Genomic DNA, 19,214 nt, shown 5'->3' with positions numbered 1-19,214 from the left:
ATAATTTTGTCTTTTCCTGCCTTATAGTTCCAGTGGCCCTGCATATAACAGAAGCACTTCCATTTACAATCTTCCGCTATCTGCAGCAAAAAATGAAAATGTTGCCATTTAGCATCCTAATTTAAATATGCCATGTTAATTCCAATAGAATACCACTTTCACCATCTCCCCATCAGAGTTGCTGGCTGGCCAACACAATTACTCAAAGAAAGACACAAGACAGCCACAGAGGAGAAATAAACTAGAAGGGTCACCCAAACCATATCAAGAGTGTTCAAACAGTCATAGTGTAATAAGGATATTAAGTTGACCGGAATCATGGTTATAATTGTAATAAGGAGAGATTATTAAAACATATACAATTATCTTATAAACCTTTATCAGAAATAAACGTTTGGCATTAGATTGTAATGCTCAAAACAGCCCCTAGAGGGCACCATAACAAAAATATAATTTGTAAGAAACATGGTCATGTAACCATATTGTTAGCCCTTATAGGGCATAACCCCAAGAAAAACAAACAGGAGAAAGGAATGCAGTGTAACTATATAGTTAGCCCCTAGAGGGCATTTCTAGGGCTAGCAGGCCTACTGCAATGATATTACAAAGAAGGTCTCTAAAACTAAACTTCTCCCAGCTGTAAAACAAAAGTTCAAGCCATGACAAAGCTTAAAAGGCACTGACTGGTGGGAGGGGTTATTATTTTGGGGTCCCCACTAACCTAATGTGGGGACCCAAAGATGATGTAGACAAAAAGAGTGTTTTGAAGGTGGCCCAGTTGTCCTAGAACCACCACAGTCTGTTACGAGTTTCTGTGCCAAGAATATTATAGTATGTTGACTGCAATGCTCAGAACAGTACCTAGAGGACACCACAATAATGGGATAAAGTAATGCATTGTAACTATATATTTAGTCCCTAGGGGGCATAGTACATTACAGATTTTCGATGCGAGCAGATCTATTGCAATGATAATACAAACAAGGCCCATAAAACATCACTTCTCACAACTGTAAAACAAAAGTTTCAGCCATAAGAGAGCTTAAAAAGATAATGAATGGTGGTAGAGGTTATTATTTTTGAATCCCCACTAACATAGTGTGGGGACCCAGCAATGATGTAGAGAGAAACAGCACATTGTGGTCACTATTTGGAAGGTGGTCCCATTGTCCTAGAACCACCACAGGCTGAGTTATGAGCAACAATGCTTTGTAAAGGTAATGTCCTGCAAAACATTATGGGGAAGTTTCCATGCCACAAATATTTTAGTATGTTGATATGACTGTAATGCTTAGATAGCCCCTTGAGGACACCACAATGAAAATAGCATTTGTAAGAAACATGGGGCCTCATTATGAACCTGGCGGTCACTAGACCGCCAGGGGCACGGTCACCGTCTGACCTCCGCCAAAGTGGTGGTCCGACAGCGACATTATGACCGTGGCAAAGCCACCATGGTCCAACCACCGACACCGCCAGGCTGCCACCAGCCTGCAGCCTGGCGGTCCCAGCAGTTGTAATCCGCCACGGCAGCGCTGCAAGCAGCACTGCCTAGGGGATTACGAATCCCCATCGGCCAGCCTGTTAATGGCAGTTTACATGCCATGGAAAGGCTGGCAGAATGTGGAACTCGGGGGCCCATGCACTTGGCATGAGCAGGTCTAGGGCCCCCATGCACAGCCCCATCGCGCATTCCACTGCCCGAATTATGGGCAGTGGGATGCGCGACAGGTGCTGCTGCACCTACCGCACCGCCACATTGTAGCTGGCTCCATTAGGAGCCGGATGCAAGTTTAAGGCCCTGCGGCAAACTCCTAATAGGGCTGGTGGGGTTCAGGCCGCACAGGCGGCCTGATGGTGGGAAGAGTTTGGCGGGCGGCCTCCACCGCCCGACAAACTCATAATGAGGCCCATGGTCATGTAACTATATAGTTAGACCCTAGACGGCATAACCATACAAAAAGAAAATGGCAATAAATAATGCAGTGTTACCATATATTTAGCCCCTAAAGGGTTCAGTGCATTAAACATTTTCAGGAGTAGCAGGCCTATCGCAATGATATTACAAACAAGGTCGTTAAAACAAGCTATTCCCAGCTGTAAAACAAAAGTTCTAGCCATGATACCGCTTAAAAAGACAAGGAATGGTGGGAGGGGTTATTATTTTGGGGTCCCCACTAACCTAGTGTGGAGACCCATGGATGACCTAGACAGAAAAAACATGTTGTGGTGAATGTTTTGTAGGTGATCCCATTGTCCTAGGACAAGGGGAGAGATAAAAAAAAATGGTTTGCTCATGCTGAAGTATATTGGCAACTGTGCAATAATCCATGTAACGGGGTAGTCTGCAAGGTGTGACAAAAAACAGCCTCAAGGCAGGGCAGTCATAAAGCGTTTACCAATGAGATCAATAGATTTTTGAAAGGCAAACCCAGGAACAAATGAAAGTGACGGAGTCAGATGGGCGTGGTTAAAAGTCCACAATACTTACAACAGGTCAAAGCACTTGCGCGCTCGCCCTAAACAGGAGAAATGTACTTGGTCTAGAGAGTAAGTCTATGACCGCAAATAAAAGGAGGATTGGGTCTCAAGCGAAGGGGATAGAGTGTCCGCCTGCAAAGTTGGACAGGGCAAGTCTTCTAACTAACTAACTCAGCTTCACACAGTTAAAACATGACATTAAGTCAAAGTGATCCATTGCAGAGGTTTCCACTGAGTAAGAACCAATCAAAAATCAGTGTTCCTGCTGTACTTGCTGTAAGCCTCCTTCTCACGGATAATACAATGCCAGATTCTTCCCTCATCACAGCTTTCACAATATCTCACAAAGGAGTATTCACCTCCTCTGCCTCCCATCCACTGCAGTGCTGAGAATCATCGTCAAATCAAATATTAGTAACACATGTGACTTTCAAACACTAAGCTAAAAGAAAATAATATGTTTAATTGAAGCGCAGTTGATATGTCCATGTTGCTATTGCCCGGGGCCCGCTGTATATTGAACCGTGATATGTTAATGCTAGGTTTCACTGGTATTCCTGGGGCCCATAGACAGGCTGATACTATTTATTTGTAAAGGGACTTAGGGCCATATGTACGAAAGCTTTTTCCCATAGACACAGAAGGGGTAACATCCTTTGGTACATCTGGCCCTTAATGTTTTATCACCATGTTCCCCCAGGACTGGCTCCTATTGTTCTCAGTATCACGCGGGACACTGGATGAATGTTGAGTTATTGTTCTCAGTATCCCCCGGAGCCCTTTAAAGATGTTGAGTATATTTTCCCACACATTGTTATCACAAAATTTCTTCTCCCAGGACCGTGGTGGATTTTGGAAGATACGTTCTGGCGGCCATCGCAGTTTCAGGTGCAGCATAAATACTGCGCCCAAACTATAAGGCAGTGCTTGGCTTTATACCTGTCGAGAGGGAACTGGCCTCTCTATCATCCTGTGCCCCTGGAGGCCTACACACAGTTCCAAATCGTACACCCCCCATCAGATCCAGCTTGCCTGCCAGCACTGTGAGGTCCCTCGGCGACTTCCCTCTCCCGAGCTCCCCGGATCGTCCTGACTTCAGAAAACCTGCAAGAAAAGGCAAAAGAAACAAGGTTTAGTAACAAGACCACCGCTGAGAGGTAAGTGCACTAAGGGCCTGATTTAGAGTTTGGAGGAGGGAGTTTCTTCGTCGCAACCATATTACGATCTCAATATAGCCTATGGAGATCTTATTACGGTGGACAGGATATCCGTCACGTTTGTGACAGAGTAACCTATGCACCAAACTCTAAATCAGGCCCTAACTATCTTAAAGACTGAAAGAGGCATCTTCCAACCGGATAACAATACTGTACATTTTTGGGAAGTGCAAAGACTGGTGCATTCAAAGACAGCATTGCGGTGCGCATAGTACTATGAATTCTGGACCAGTAGTTTCACACTTTTTTCCACGCTGTTTATAGAAAAACTTGTCTGAGGCATAAATAGTGATTTGCAATATATTATGTTGCTATTGTGTACAAGTGACTTACAATTTATGATAAAGCTATTGTGTACAAAAGTGCTTACAACTCTGGATCCAGATAGGAGCAGAACAACTCTCAGAGGCAATTTTGCAATTGGACTGCAGTCTATGTTGTAACAGAATACATAAATGAAATTAAATGAGTAGATTTATATAGCACGGCTTATCACCCGTAAGGGTATTGAGGCGCTGATCATGGGCAGGGGGAGATTGAGTGATTTGCTCAGAATCACAGGACGTGGAGGCTTGAACCTAGATCCCAGATCCCGAGGCGGTCGCTCTCACCTCTGCACTACATCCTCTTCCTTGTGTAAGTGGGCATAATGCATCATGTTGTGTAATAGGTTATGACTGTACGGAGATCAAACTACATGTTGAAGTGATACATTCCTTGTTGCTATTTTAGTACAGATTTTTACACCACCCCAGAAGACTCAATCCAAGAGGGGTGAAGAGCTAGTTAAACAGGCAACGGAGACTTCTAGAGGACCATACTAGATCCTGAAGATGTAGGTCTCTTTCTTTGTTATTTTATTCCAATCCCTCTTCACTTCTGAGGAATCACCTGATTCGGGGTTCCCCTCGTTCAGAGGCTGCACCGGGAGTGAGTGGAGGTCCAGCATCATATCCTCAGACAAGTACTCCAGGTGAGTGGCGTGACAGCAGTGACCCGGTGCCTGAAATGAAAAGATTGGACCTAGATGCCAGACCATGGAGTCTGGGATCTAGATCTAATCATGTCAATTTACGTAGTCTACATATAGTTAACAGAAAACATAACAATCAATTGTTTTTCTAAATCAAAGGTTAAAATAACTTGTGCACATATATAAGAAATGGTTATGCATGTTACAGGTTAACATTTCATTAAGAGCAAATACATGATAGTGACACTGCGCCACCAAGAGAGAAAACCTTTTCACTGTCCTAGTCACTTTGCCAGAGGGCACATGGAAGGTGAGGCCCTGGGCAATTGCCCGATTTGCCCATGCCTTAGAACAGCTCCGGGAACTGGGAAACCTGAGAGAGGCCTGGGATTTTCTTGTCATGTCTGGAAAATGGAACAAGCTAAATAGGTCTGTCGTTGGCCGATAGCCTTCTGGCAATTTTTGTTTTGTTTTGTCATGGTTTTTGATAATTTTGTAAAACTTTATTGTTTTAGCAGCTGTAGGGCCCTCATCAATCTAAAAAACATTGGCTAATGACAAAAATGTTTTTGGTCTAAAAAAAGCAAGCATTACCAATTTTACTGCCTGGCACTGAAAGGAACTACTTTGCATGTAGATCTGCTCCTTGGGAACGGGCTATATGCCATAAGTCACAGTAAGGTCAGCCAATGGCTGAAATGGGCCAGCACATTACCTATCAATGCATGCTGGAGTTGGTGAAAGAAAAATGTGAATTACGCAACAACAGACTAATGGATGATGTCTTGCTGAAAATCCCTATAGATAAGTACGTTATACACATAATTTTAGTAACATCAATCAATCTGTTAATTAATATCTATATTCATCCAAATACAAAGGCGACGAAAACAATGTCAGCTAAACTAGTAAATACGCTATTGGAGATAATGCAAGATGCAACCCCATGTGAAATCATTTTATCCAGTGATTTTAACATGAATTTATTATGTCCTTCTTCTCGTGATGAAAATCTGCATCATCAGGACCTGTTATGGGCCATCCCAAATCAGTCTATTGGCTTGGCGGGTAATAGGCCGTGAGGTGTAAGAGCAGCGGCCCTACTAGGTGATCCGGAAGCTCTAGGCACGAGTCATGAATGGCAGGCTGAAACAAGATTCTCTGCCTGCATGGACCTCCCAAGTAGCCTCCTTACATTCAAGAATTGACTTCACAGTGGTAACACTAAATATTTTCCAATTCATTTCTTTTTTCAGATTAAAAAACAAATGAAAGTGATCATGGGAAACCAATTATGGAGTCTAAAGTCCACTGCACTCTGCATCAGAAAGTAAATTCCTTGTTGGGGGGATTGTAACAAAAAGTTTTAGGAAGTTGGACTGGTCGGCAAGTATGATACACAGGATTGAGGCAATGCTTCAGTACTCCTAAAGGATTGCTTTTCAGCTGTCCCCTTCAACTCTATAGCACAGTGGGTACTCTTTACAAGGAAACTAATGACTGTATATTCATCTGTAGTCGACAATAAGATGTGTCAACCCAGACATTTATGTGCAAACTTTAAATAAAATCGAAGCATCAGCATGTCTTCGTATACTAAGGAGGAAGCGTAATAGGATTTTGAGAATAGCTTGGAGGCAGCCAGGAAATTTAGACCTCCAATTTAATCTAAGGTCTGCGAATAAAGCTTATCGGAAAATTCTTTGATAGGAGAGAACAGTAGCAAAACAAAATCTTTGGGGAAAGGTTTTATATCTTGGAAAAAAAGAAAAACTCAAGAGAGTTCTGGAGATTGGTTAATAATTTGAACAGGGGCTTCATCGGCGGCAGCCATGGTGTAAACTTTAACAGAAGCAGGCTGGGCTGCCTTTCTATCAGAACACCTTAACTAATCTCCGATAGTGGCATCATCCTCTTGCCAAAGAAGCAGTGTGAAAACGCCAAGTGAGCAGATACACTCTGATGTCCATATGCTCTGCTTCTCTGTGGCTCAAATATGTAAAGTTACTAAAGCACGCAGACAAGATGGTGTGCCAGGAGCAAATGGACTAGCACAAGCTTTGTATAAAGTAAATCCGGCCTTTTGGACAGAAAGTTTATTTGTAGTGTTTAAAAATATACTCCAACAGGAAGGTGTTCCGGACTCATGGAAGGGGTCTATAATAACTTCCATCTTCAAGGGGGGTGATCGACAGAGACTAGAAAATTACCGTCTGATTATGGTCTAAGACTCTAGGGCAAAACTGGACTATTGCTATCAGAACTATTGTGGTGGGCCACAGAAAAGCAAATCATCCCTTTTAACCAGTCGGGGTGGAACCGTGGGCTTGGGACAGAGACAAATATATTAACTCTGTCAGTAATAACAGATAAATATAAGTCAAATAAGCATCCTATCTACTTGTGCTTCGTGGACTTCAAGTTGGCGTTTGACTGTGGGCAGCACCAACTACTCTGGCAAAAACTGGTTAAAAAGGGTATTCCCAATTGCCTTTTGAAAGTATTCAGACACCTGGGTTAAGGTGAAAATAGGAGATGGCTCTTTTATATCTAGGAAAATCGAAACTTCCCAGGGTTTAAAGCAAGGTTGTGTTCTTGTGCCATACTTGTTTAACATGTTATTGGCTGACTTGCCAGGGGCGCTGGATGAAGTAAATGCTCATCCTCCCAAATTAGGTCACAAGTACATTTCGAACCATTTATGCGCTGATGATGTGAATTTTTTAAGCCAAACAAAAATAGGTCTACAATGACTTATCGACAAAATAGCAAATTATTCCACCCTGAATGGCATGGTAATCAATGAAAAGAGAGCTGATGCCATGGAAGTGACCAACAGGATACATAAAAAAGATAAATGGTACCTGCAAGGTCATCAGTTGGATCAGGCCAAGTCTTACAGATACCTGGGACTGCTATTTGATGACAAGGACTCCTTCCAACAGCATAGACATGACTTCCAGAGGAAGGGGAATACAATACTCGCATTTAAAACATTGCAGAGATCACTAGGCGGTCCAAGCTATCCGCCCTTGCTAAAAATAATAGAAGCAAAACTGATGCCGAGTATGGAAGTGAGACACTGCGCAGAAGGGAAACGGAAACGCTAAATGTAATCCTTTCTAGGATATTCAGAGCTCTTTTTCATCTCCCGCGCAACGCATCCCCAACTCAGATATGGGTGGAATTTGGCATAGTAAATAAAAATAATTACAAGAAAGGGAACTTATATAAAAGTGTGGGAAAGAGTGAAATTGAATAAATCGAACCAACTGTCAGGCCCTTCGGAAAGAAGTTCAAATCAATATAAAGGCCCCTTTGAGGCAGTGCCTGGAAGCGGCGATTGACGACCTGGATGTGTGTCCATTATGGGAAATGTCCCTGCCTTTAGTGTCTTTTAAAAAAAATATTAATGGGCAGGTGAAAAAGTTGTCATTGGTAAACGACAAAGAGGCCATTTCCTGCAGATCACATGCCTGGATGATCATATACAAATATTAGTATCTTAAACCGGTGCCTTATCTGGAGACTGGTTGGTCCAGTCATTTAAAAGTTGGTTTTATTGGGTGCCGGTTTGGCTTCATTCCAAGGCTTACTCAGCGGTCCCTTGGGCCCAGGACGTGAAAACTACTTGCCACAGACTGTGCAAAATGGGGGATGAAAACATTACGCATTTGACTTGCTTATGTCCGGCTCTATTAAATGAGACAAAGGTGCTGCTAAAAAGACTTTTTAATCAGCGTGGAATTCGATCATATAGGCAAGTCGTGACGGCATGTTTTAAGTCATCAGACACTTTTTTTAATTGCAATTTTATAACGTTTTAAGAGCTGATGGCCAAAAAGATGGCAATCCAAGAGAATAACTTGTTTGAAAAAGGGTTATGATTAACATACAACTGTATTGCTAGACGCTATCTTATTAGTTAAGCACTTTGTAGAAAGTTAGGAATGCATTTTAGGATCTTCAGGTTGTATCCTGTAAATTTGAAATTTGCTGCTTGAAATTGCTTTTTATGGTATGACTTTTGGTAATATGTTGGATTATAATAATTGTGATATAGTAAGATTTTAAATAATTAAACAATAAATTATTTACGTACTAGTAAAGTCGAAAGGTCTACGGCTAACACAGACCTAAAAAAAGTCAATGGGCCTGTCATTGACTGCTAGCCTCTTGCCTTTAGGAAAGAGAGAAAGAAAGAAAGAATGAAAGAAAGATAGAAAGAAAGAAAGAAAGCTGCATAGAAAGACAGTGCACACTGATTAGCTTATATTCAGAGTTCATGTGAGCTGATGGCAAGCAAGAAAGAAGGAAAAAAGAAGGAAAATGAGAAAAAGGGATACAAAAGGAAAGACAGAGAGAAAGAAAGAAAGAAAGAATTACAAAGCTAGCTAGAGCACACTGATTAGCCTATATTCGGAGTTCATGTGAGCTGATGTGAAATAGCAGCAGTCAGATAAACAAGGCCACTCCAAAGGAACCCACAAAAGCATTAGCAGCAGATGAGATCTGATAAAGGTGGAATGTGCTGTGTGGTTACATCAAGTGTCCTGCTATTACACTGGGCTCTTAAAACAAAGACAACACTAAAGTAATTATAAAGTGAAAAAACACACTGGCCCTTATGAGAACTAGCTTGTGTGCTGCGTTGCTCCTTGTGAAACAGCAAAATGCAATCACTGAAAGTGAAGTTAACCAGTGGCTTAAGTAGGCCGACCCACTGCCCAATGCTGTGTGCTGTAGTGGGCGGAAGCAAAACGTGAATGACACAACAACAGACCAATGGATGAAGAGAGGTGGCTGAAAGCCCCTTTAATAAGTATATTATACATATAATTTTAGAAAAATCAAACGTTCTTGGCTAAAGCCAGACCTAAAAAGGCTGGAGCTCAACACATACTTTTCTCCTTTGCCTGACAGAATATCAGTAACTGAACTGGCTGCAGGCGGATATCAACAACAGTCCCACATCAATACATTAGTCCTGCTGAGTGCATATTTTTTTCTCTAAAGGAGACCAATTTGAATTGGCCTAGCTCCTAGAGTTGTATGCAAAACAGGTAGCACTTGGGGTCTGTTTGTTTCACCAAGAACGGGTGAAGGGAGGGCAACCCATCTTAGCTTCCCAAAATGGACGCCATGCCTTGTTTTTTTAACTGAGGCCCTCATTGAGAATGGCCCAGTTTCATGTGTGATATTTATCGCACACGATAAAACCTAACAACAAAGTATATGGAATTTATTGTGTGTAATTGGTATTGCCTTTTACGAGTGTAGTCCATAATATGGGAATTAACGTGTGGATTTTGACGCTCAGTGCACCGACATCTGTATGGAGCAGTAGCTAGTTACCAGGCATTTTTCCCTGATAAATATTGGCAAGTTTGACCTGTCGATCTTTATCCAGGGAGAAGTGTTTTTTAATCACACCCAACATGTACCAGGTGCAATAAAATATGCAGGATGGCTGCATGTATATAAACACAAACTGAGCTACGAAGCAATGATGATTTGCCCAGAATCAGACGATGCTGAGTTTAGCGCCAAGGACAGGAATTGAACCTGAAGAGTTTCCAGCTACAGCAGCTCGAACCGCTAAGGCCACATCGGCGCCAAAAATAAAAACATAATTCCTACAGGTAGCAGGAGTTACCACAAATATCGGAAGTTCTAGGGCCACTCCTGATGAGAGTCTAAATATAAGACTGGGTGTTTTGAGAGATAGATTATGTTAATTGAGGAGATTTTAAGCCATCTATTTATGTAAAACTAACACCCCAGGAAAACGTGTTCCTTAATCCCTTCCAACATTGACACTGCTCGGGTGTTTGGAAGCACTGCCGCCTCAGCCGGAAGTGTGGCACCCAGTCATTTTACCGCCCTCAGCACAACGTGCTCGTCTTTGGAGCTTTCGGCGCGACCCTCCCACCTACGCAAAGGCAGGAAGTGAGGGCTCTGCACAGACACTCCCCGGCCCTTGCTTTGTGCCAGAGCGCGATCATTTCGCAGATGCTCCCGCCGCGTGGGTGATTTGACAAGGATTTTGGCAATAAGTCATGAAGTCAAGTGGTGGGGGAGGATCTGCCTCGTGTTAGACTGTACAGAGACCTAAGGCATGGGCAAAGTGGGTGTTGGACCTGGCCCTTTGTGCAGGGTTATCCCAAACATGGTTTCCCTCCTCCTCCTGTTTTTCTGATCCTCTTTTTCTTTGGCTTTAGGACTCTAGGCACTTTGCCACTGCTGATCGGTGATAAATTGCATGTGCTCTGTCCTTTAAACTTGGTATGCTTGGCTTGCACCTGTTAGGCACATTTAATTTATTTGTAAGTCCCTTGTACTGTGTTATACCCAGGGCCTGCACATTAAATGCTACTAGTGGGCCTGTAGTGTAGCTTGTGCCACTCACTGAAGTAGCCTTTCAAACCTATCTCAGGCCTCCACTGCAGGGCTTGCATGCACAGTTTACTGCCACAATGACTTGGCAAGTCAAACTACTTGCCGAGGCCTAAACTCCCTTTTTACTACACCTATGTCACCTCTAAGCTCAAGATAGCCCTATGGGCAGTGTGTGTTGAATGTAAAAGGTGGGGCATATATTTTTTATTGCTACAAGTCCTAGTAGTGACAAACGGCCTATTTCGTTTTTCACTGCAGTGAGTTATGCTTCTCTCATAGGGTTGTATCAGGAATTCCCTTATATATGTCTAAGTGGTAATTTCTGATCTGAAAGGAATAGCGTGGGCTGTTTGGTATGTTTGAAATGGTAGTGACAAATCCTGCTTACTAGTGTAGGTGGGTTTTTCATTACTATTGTAGAAAAGCAACTTTTAGAAAGTGGGCATTTCACTGTGCTTGTGACTCTTGTGCTTTGTAGCCTGACTCCAATCCACGTCTAGGTTAGAGTCACAGCTGGGCTTTGTGCATACTTTCCAGACAGCCATCACACAGGAAGGGTGGAAGTGTAACAGGATTATATTTGCATACTGAGTGGTCTTCCTGGGCTGGGAGAGAGGGAGGCGGGGCACACTTACATTTGTATAGGCAGTGTCCTGCCCTCACACAAAGGGCTTGTTTACCCTGTACTGATGCCTAAAGCCAGCACTGGGGTTGAAAGGGGTTGTTATGCACTCCTAAGGTTCTTTTGAAGTTCCCACTGGATCAAAGACATTTTGAGTATAAGTACAGGGGCTGTGTCCCTATGTTTTGAGACACTGCGTGGACTTGTACCAAGACGCTGCTGGGTCTACAGACTGCACACTGCCAGAAGGAACTGTTATGCTGCCAGGAGGAACCGTCATTGGGCTGGCTTGCTTGTTGTGTGACCTGTGGCCTGCTAGACTACAGGAAGGACTGCCACTCTGCATCAAGGACCCTGAGGTGCTGGCCTGCTGCTAATTCCCTGCATCTTTGTGTTCCCCAGTATTTCTCCAGGGTCATGGGTGGTGTGTCCACCTCCCTGTTCTGCCATGAGTTCTACTCCCAGCGTGTGGAGAGATGGGCAGGAGTGCTTCTTTGACCCTCTAATCAGAGCATGAGGAGTGATGTGTACTCTCCCTGCAGACAGCGCATTGAGAGCACTTTGGGAGAGGGAGGACGTGTGGAGCCGTAACCAGCACGTACTCAGCGCTGCTGCCCTGAGAAGCTAGGCAGCCTTCATGCATCCCCTTGTGGTTGTGCCCCCTTCCATGACGACACTGGGAGTGTTGCATTTTTCCTCCTCTTCGTGGTGTGGCCAGGGAGAAGGAGAAGGACAGCAGTGATTGCTGGTGATATCTAGCAAGCGCAGACAAAGCATGCAGTATCTGGTGCCCCCGGGGCACAAACAGGCATCCGCTTTGGTAACTGAAGGCTCTGAACGATGCAGTGCTCCCCTCAGCTGTTCCTCTTCAGGGAGTTTCCATTGCAGGGTGTTGTGGCCCCCCAACAGGCCCCAGGAGGCCGACGTCTGTGTCCTAAGCTGAGGAAGCCTTGAGGCACTGGGGGAGGTACTGTGTTGATGGAGCTGCACCACATGTTCACGGGCAGCCAGCTTCCGTGTGTAGAAGTCTCGCTGATTATTTGGGCCCTGTGTGTGCCTTCCACCCCCATCCCGTCGTTTATAGATGCCTTCGGGGGCATTCACTAATTAGCTAGCAGGACTGGGTGGCAGCCCGCAATGGAGGTCCCGATCTTGCTGATTCTGCGTGGAATTACCATCTTTAGGTGCGCAGGAGTTCCTGTGGCCGACGTTATGGGTTACTTTACCATATAACATGTAGTGAGAGCACAGGAGTGGTGTGTCTCATAGCCTGATGGTGAAGCCGACCATATTAACATGTATATGGTGATGTTTCAGTGACTCATTTACATTTTGCATCTAACTCCTGCCTTTTATGCCCTCAGTGCTCACTGTCGTATGTTGCGTTATGCTTGCCTTGACAGGATAAACATGTAACATATAGTGTGACAATATAACATGTCCAGTAATGGTGTTTTGATGACATGTGCAATGTAGAAATATTTCTTTTATTGCACTCATTATGATATTTGACAATTGCCTAGGTGGTAAGGAAATCACAGTAGTATGAGGTTTTGGTCTATGGTTTATGCATAATATATTTGGAGTCTTTTTTGTGGTGTATTTATTGTGTCACTGGTATGTGTATGTGTGTTGCGCAAGCGCTTTACACATTGCCTCTGGGATAAGCCTGACTGCTCTGGCCAAGCTACCAAGAGGGCGAGCAGGGGTTATCTTGGGTGTGTAGCTCCCTTAACCTGAGTAGAGTGGTTGGTTCTGCCTGTCAGAGGTACATACCCTGCCAACCAGATACCCCATTTCTAACAGTGGGCAATTGCTCAGGGTCCCCACCCTCCAGTAAAGAAGACTTTCTCTTTTTCACCTTTACCCCTATAGTAATGGGTCTCACTCATTTCTGCCTACCTCTCTCTCTGTCTTTCGCTACCCAATAGCATCTTTAGGAACTCTGTACCACATTGTTTGACATAATTTGGCTTTTGGTTTAGCATAAAATGTGTAATAAAATTTAAAGTTGTTCTGGACAGGGGCCCCCAAAATATGCATTGCCTAGGGCCCCCAAAATCCTTAAGGTGTCACTGGTTAGACAGCTGAGCCAGTAGCTACAACATGTGTAGAAAGGACCCTGCTGTGCTGGAGGCTCGAGCCTCAATTTTCAATATGCACCTTTTGCACTGTTCCGCAAAAGGGGCACGCTAAAGTTGCTTATTTGTTACAGGACAGAACAGGTGAATAGCAAAGATTACTATGGAGGTTGTTGCCTGGGGTAGTGGACATGTGGGGATCCAAAGCCGTATCTGACTGACGAGCCCCAATCAGGGCAAAACAGGTGTTTGGTTGCTTGTGTTCCGGTTGAGGGAGGACCCAGCCTGGCAGTTCGGGCTTAACTGTTCCTACTGGAGCAGGGTCACAACTGATTTGCATATGACTGGGCCTAATCTGAGGTGACATGGTGCGCACAAGAATGAGTTGGAAGGCTATCCTGAGCGATTGCCAGTGGTTAGACAAAATTGTGAGCATTCCTCCCATCACCTTTTCTGAGTTTAGGGTATTTGGCATGACACACTTTGTTTCTGTTGACAATTCCCTGACTCTAAAACTAAAATTATCTTTATCAAAAATGTTCAACCCAGCCCAACACTACAGGAGGTCACCATTAGAATGGGGCCATGAGGGTTTCGCAGTTGGGTCATGTCAGTCCTTCCAGCTCTGAAAGGAACCCCTTACAGTGCAACCCATATGAAAAATGCCCGAGCGGCAGTCTGGCCACTGATCCCTACCAAGGGGCTGGCAAAGGGCAAGGAGTGAAAATTGCAGTAAGTGAACACGGCTGCAAGAGCTCCTGCTTGTTTTGCACTGCCTTTATTGTGCCTGAAACTATGGCTAGGAGGAGAAGTGCCAGAGGCCTAAGTGAAGTATATGTACAGGGGCAAACTTGCCCTCAACATTACCTGACCCACTCAGCTTTGGGACTGGTCCCCTCATGGATTAGGGGTGCTTCACTTCAGGGAATTACATACCTCTTTATATAAAGCTGAGATGCAGACAACCCCCTTCTGTTCTGCAAGTGATGTCACTCAGAGGCAGCTTGTGTTCAGACTGTGCCAAGAGCATCCTCTGTTCAGTCTGCTCCTGTGGACACCATGCTTAATTTGTGCAGGTGGTTGCAAGTGGAGGACACTGGCACTCACTGTTGGGGACAGGGGCTCACTTTGACGAAGAGCATAAGAGAAAAAGTAAAGGTAGAAAATAGTAGGAAGAAAAATATAAGAAAACGGCAAACAAGAGAAACTACACAGCGATATGGATAAAATGATGTTGCCACAGCCAACCATAGTTGGAGACGTATGGCAAAGGCAAATACATCCCTTAAGGTGCTAATTATAGGTGGAAATTGTGGTATGGTCTGGGGTATGGTGCTGTCAGCGTGGAATGGACAGAACCTTGGTGTTGGAGCATGTCGGACGGCTGGATAGGAGAGCAGCTGAAGCCAGGTATGTGGGTTACACTTGCTGCTGTCCCTACATCTAAATATTTTAACACCTGCCCTACCAGCATACGGATAATATGTGCAACAGTGGTCACAGTGATGACAAATGGGCAGCAGCGGGCAAACTGTGCAGGAGACATAATTTCCAAGACGCAGTAGATGCTGTGGACGTTATGAAACCTGTGGACAGTCTCTGGTCTTCTGGAATATGTCACACATTTGTGATGTTGCAGCTTTTGCCAAAGCTACCCTTTAACTGTGTAGAGTTACAGGCCTGGAACGTGGATCATTTCACAGGTGTTGTTTTTTGCTTTCCACCATCTTGGGACAGGATTATGTCGCAATGTCTTTACCTGCCGCCATGTTGAGTGTGGAGGGAGTCCTAGAGTGCCCAGGGAGAGGCTGACTGCGTTATTGCATTTGTGCTTACAAAGTGATGCACACTCCAAAACAGGCGTATTTGAGTACCTTACATACCGTTCAACAAATGACTTCCTCTGCACGACCTGCACGACCTTTACGTTTGTGTGTGTATACACACATATGTGAGCAGTGCGTTTATCTAGCCTCACAGATGACTGTTTTTGGCTCTACGTCTTACTGTAAAGTCCTCATTTCATTTTATATAAATGGGAATACTGTAGGCTTCTGTTCTCTATGAAGCATTCTTGTGTGAGATTTACTATTTTATTCTACTAAAACAAACTTCAGGGATGTTAACGGCCTTCAACTCCTGTTTATCTGGTTACTGTTGCCTAATACTGTCTCTTTCAACAAACACTGGATTAAATACAAAGTTTTTCTCGATTTAAGCGTGGGATTTGCATCACTATGCCCAGCATTGCGCCACTCCACCATTCCTGCATGGGCTGCGGGAACCTGCCTTGGAATGGGAAATGTACTTTCCTGTGTTTAGGGGGGATGCTAAAGTGTTAGAAAATGTACACCCTGATGGAAACTTTCACTTTCCTAACGTTGTCAAGGTGGTTTTGGTATTAAATAATATAAAGGTCTACCAGCTTTAGGAAATGGAAGCTAGTCAAGGTCTTGATCTTTTTGAGGCAGCGGGTCAGAACAAGTGGGATTAAGCTTGTTACGATTCTGTTGTCCCATCTGTAGGGGGCACTGTAAATGGACTATCTGTAGCCTGGGATTCACCATTAATACAGATTTCCCTTTCTGACTCTTGTTTGCTTCCTATGTTGATATGGTATGCTTTTGAAGAACTACATTTGCTTGCATGGGCTTCATGTCCTATAATGAACTGCCTGGTTGTCGGTAAAACATGTAATCTCCTGTCCATTGTTTCCTATGGGAAACGTCTGGTTGTTCCTTTGTCCTGGATTCTCTCCTCCAGAACTTGTGGGAGACTGGAACTGCACACACCTGTGATCACTCTGGTGCAGCCCAGCCATGTGACTCAGCCTTGAGCTTGCTGCTGCCTTGAACTGCTTATAAGATGCCATTTCCTGAAGCTCCTTGTCGTGCTTTGGAGTTTGTTCCCTTTGTGTACCGGACCTCTTGTAGGCTTGTGTCCCAGTCCTGTTCCCGCTTACCTCAGCCAGAGCCTGCGCCCTATTTCTGAACCCTGTTCCTGCTTGCTTCAGCCAGAGCCTGCTCCCTGTTTCTCAACCTTGTTCCTGCTTGTTTCAGTCAGAGCCTGCTCCCTGTTTCTCAGCTCTGTTCCTGCTTGCTTCATCCAGAGCCTGCTCCCTGTTTCCCAGTTCTGTTCCTGCTTTACTTCCTTGTTTGTTCCTTCTGTTCCTGGTTTTCTTTTCCTTTTACTTATTCCTTTGCTTCTTCCTTAGCGCCTGTAACCTCTCTTCTGTGTCTCAGACTTGCCTACTGGTCTCTGTCCTCTTTCTCTGTGATTCTTGCAGCCTCTAGTTCTCTTGTAGTTAGTCTCTTGCTTGTTCTTCAATTCGTAGGCTTCTTTCTAGCTCTTTCTCTGTAATTTCCTTTTGGGTTCTTGTGTCTGGTAAGTGTACTATCAGTCCTCACCTGTGTATAAGTGTTTCCTTTGTACTGGGGTTGGCTCCTGGTTTCCAGGAGGCAATTCCTGCCCCATCCTTTGTCTAGTGTTGTATGTGGTCTTAAGTACCTAAATGTGACAGTGCCATTGCTGTTTTTCAGGAATTGCCACTGTCTCCAATCTCCAGTTGGACTCACAGGGGCATGTCGCCTGTATGTAAGTACAATCCTTGTTTGTGCCCTAAGGGACCAGAGACAGAATCACTTCTGCTGCCTCCTTTCTATGGGGCTTGTGGGGTGACTATCTGTAAGATTAATCTGCACAGAGGCATTGACATTCAGTGTGGCTGTGGGAAGTTCTGATCCTTACCTGTGTACAACCTTTGTGGTAACCCCAGTGTGGTTGTCCATTACTGATTTATTCCCTCTTTGTTCACACTAAGGTTACTCTACCTTCACTATCCTATTTCTGTGCCTTACTGTAGCTGTTCATCACCAGTGTATGCCTTTAGCTGCTCTACTGTTTCGGTACACTACCTCCATAGGGAGATATTCTGTGACCTCAAAGGGTGCTCCACCCAGAGTCCTGACAGAACCGCCCGGAACCCTGACAAAGCTAAGGAAATTGAATACACATGGATAGGCACAAGTTCAACTCCAGGAAGCAGGAGGAGAATGGTCGTATTGAGGATTATATCACTGCCTGAGCTTCCTTGCAGTTTCATGTGACTTGGAGCACATAACACATGACCGAGTTCTTACAGACCAAATTTTGCTGAAAACAAACAGGAAAGTAAAAGAGTGAACATGGGAATACATTGATTTAACCCCAAGTGTTCTTTGTGAATTTTTATATATTGTTTTCATTTTAAAACAAACATTTTTAGTTGTTGTTTTCCAATTCAGTTTTGGTCACTCAATAATATCTTTGCATTACGGCCTATAAACATTTTAACCTTAAGAGGAGTGGAGAATACCACTTTCTATACAGTGTACAGTTCAGTCCATCTGAAGCATCGTATCCTGCTATTTATTCATGCTAATCAACATGGTACCTCTTTCAAGTGTGCATCCTAGGTCACAACATTATTAAATTGTTTTCATCACCCACCATACATCTTCATCTCTGACATCTATATAAAGGAGTGGTTGGATGTGTAATTTGGTAGTTCATTTCAGGATCAGAGGGATGTGTTGTAAATACACTAGAAGCTTTTACTGGGCATCAGTGTGTTCCAGTTATAATTATTTTTCACTTACGTATGTGGCATGCATACAGGGAGATCTGTTGTCATTATCATAGTTTAGTTCTTCTAACATGGTGTAAGAAATTGGAATATTAATTGGGATGAGAAACTACCCACCACAAGATCTAACCATAATCATTGTTAGGGTGAGCCCTTAAAGTTGCTGAATTAACCTGAGTTCACCCCAATGGTAGCTCTGGTACAGAGAAGATAGGCCTAACGTAGGGCAATGTTTAAAGCATTTGAGCAGAACCAAAACAGTAATGAAGTTGAAATGCCAAGCAATGAAAATCCCAACCGAATTAGAAAACTAGAGTAAAATCTATTTACCAAAATGACAACAAGCCAATAAGGAAAACCAGGGATATAACTTTTTTTTAAATGTTAAGTAGGAATAGCGCCAAGAAGCACAAAGAGCCAATGCGGTCAATGGTGAGGGTAAACCAGGACCTAGACATAATTTAAGGTCGACTGCAATAGAGCAAAGGTCGGATACACCAACCAGTTACATCCTGGTCAAAGATTTTACCTGCCCACCTCTCCCCGTGGACACCTGTGGGTTGGGTTCTCTCTCCTTCGTCTGTTCCTCATCCTACTGGTGCCTCGCCAACCCAGTTAACACCTCCCATGCTCCCTCTGGCCTTGTCACCACTCCCTGATGTCTTCTGCTTCCTGGTTGAGTACTGGAGTTCCTCTGGCTCTCCGCTCATCACGCCGAGGTCCTTCAGGGCTTCCTGCCACTGTCCTGGGTCCTGAACCAGACTCTTCTCTCCTCCACTGCTCCTCCGGCATCCTGTTGCATGCCCTTCCTCCCGTC

At 44.1% G+C, this 19,214-nt stretch overlaps 1 protein-coding gene across 1 annotated transcript in view; it reads left to right on the top strand.

Annotated features, from left to right (window-relative positions):
* Window positions 1–19,214, top strand: part of ITPKB (inositol-trisphosphate 3-kinase B) — a 387,273-nt gene that overhangs the window by 16,056 nt on the left and 352,003 nt on the right. Inside the window, exon 2 of the mRNA XM_069233800.1 lies at window positions 17,313–17,367. The gene's annotated coding sequence lies outside the window, so the exon portion shown is untranslated. The remainder of the gene's footprint in view (window positions 1–17,312; window positions 17,368–19,214) is intronic.

The sequence above is a fragment of the Pleurodeles waltl genome, chromosome 5 (assembly GCF_031143425.1).
Source record: "Pleurodeles waltl isolate 20211129_DDA chromosome 5, aPleWal1.hap1.20221129, whole genome shotgun sequence".
Classification (NCBI taxonomy): domain Eukaryota; kingdom Metazoa; phylum Chordata; class Amphibia; order Caudata; family Salamandridae; genus Pleurodeles; species Pleurodeles waltl.
This window is presented reverse-complemented; position numbering and strand designations above follow the sequence as displayed.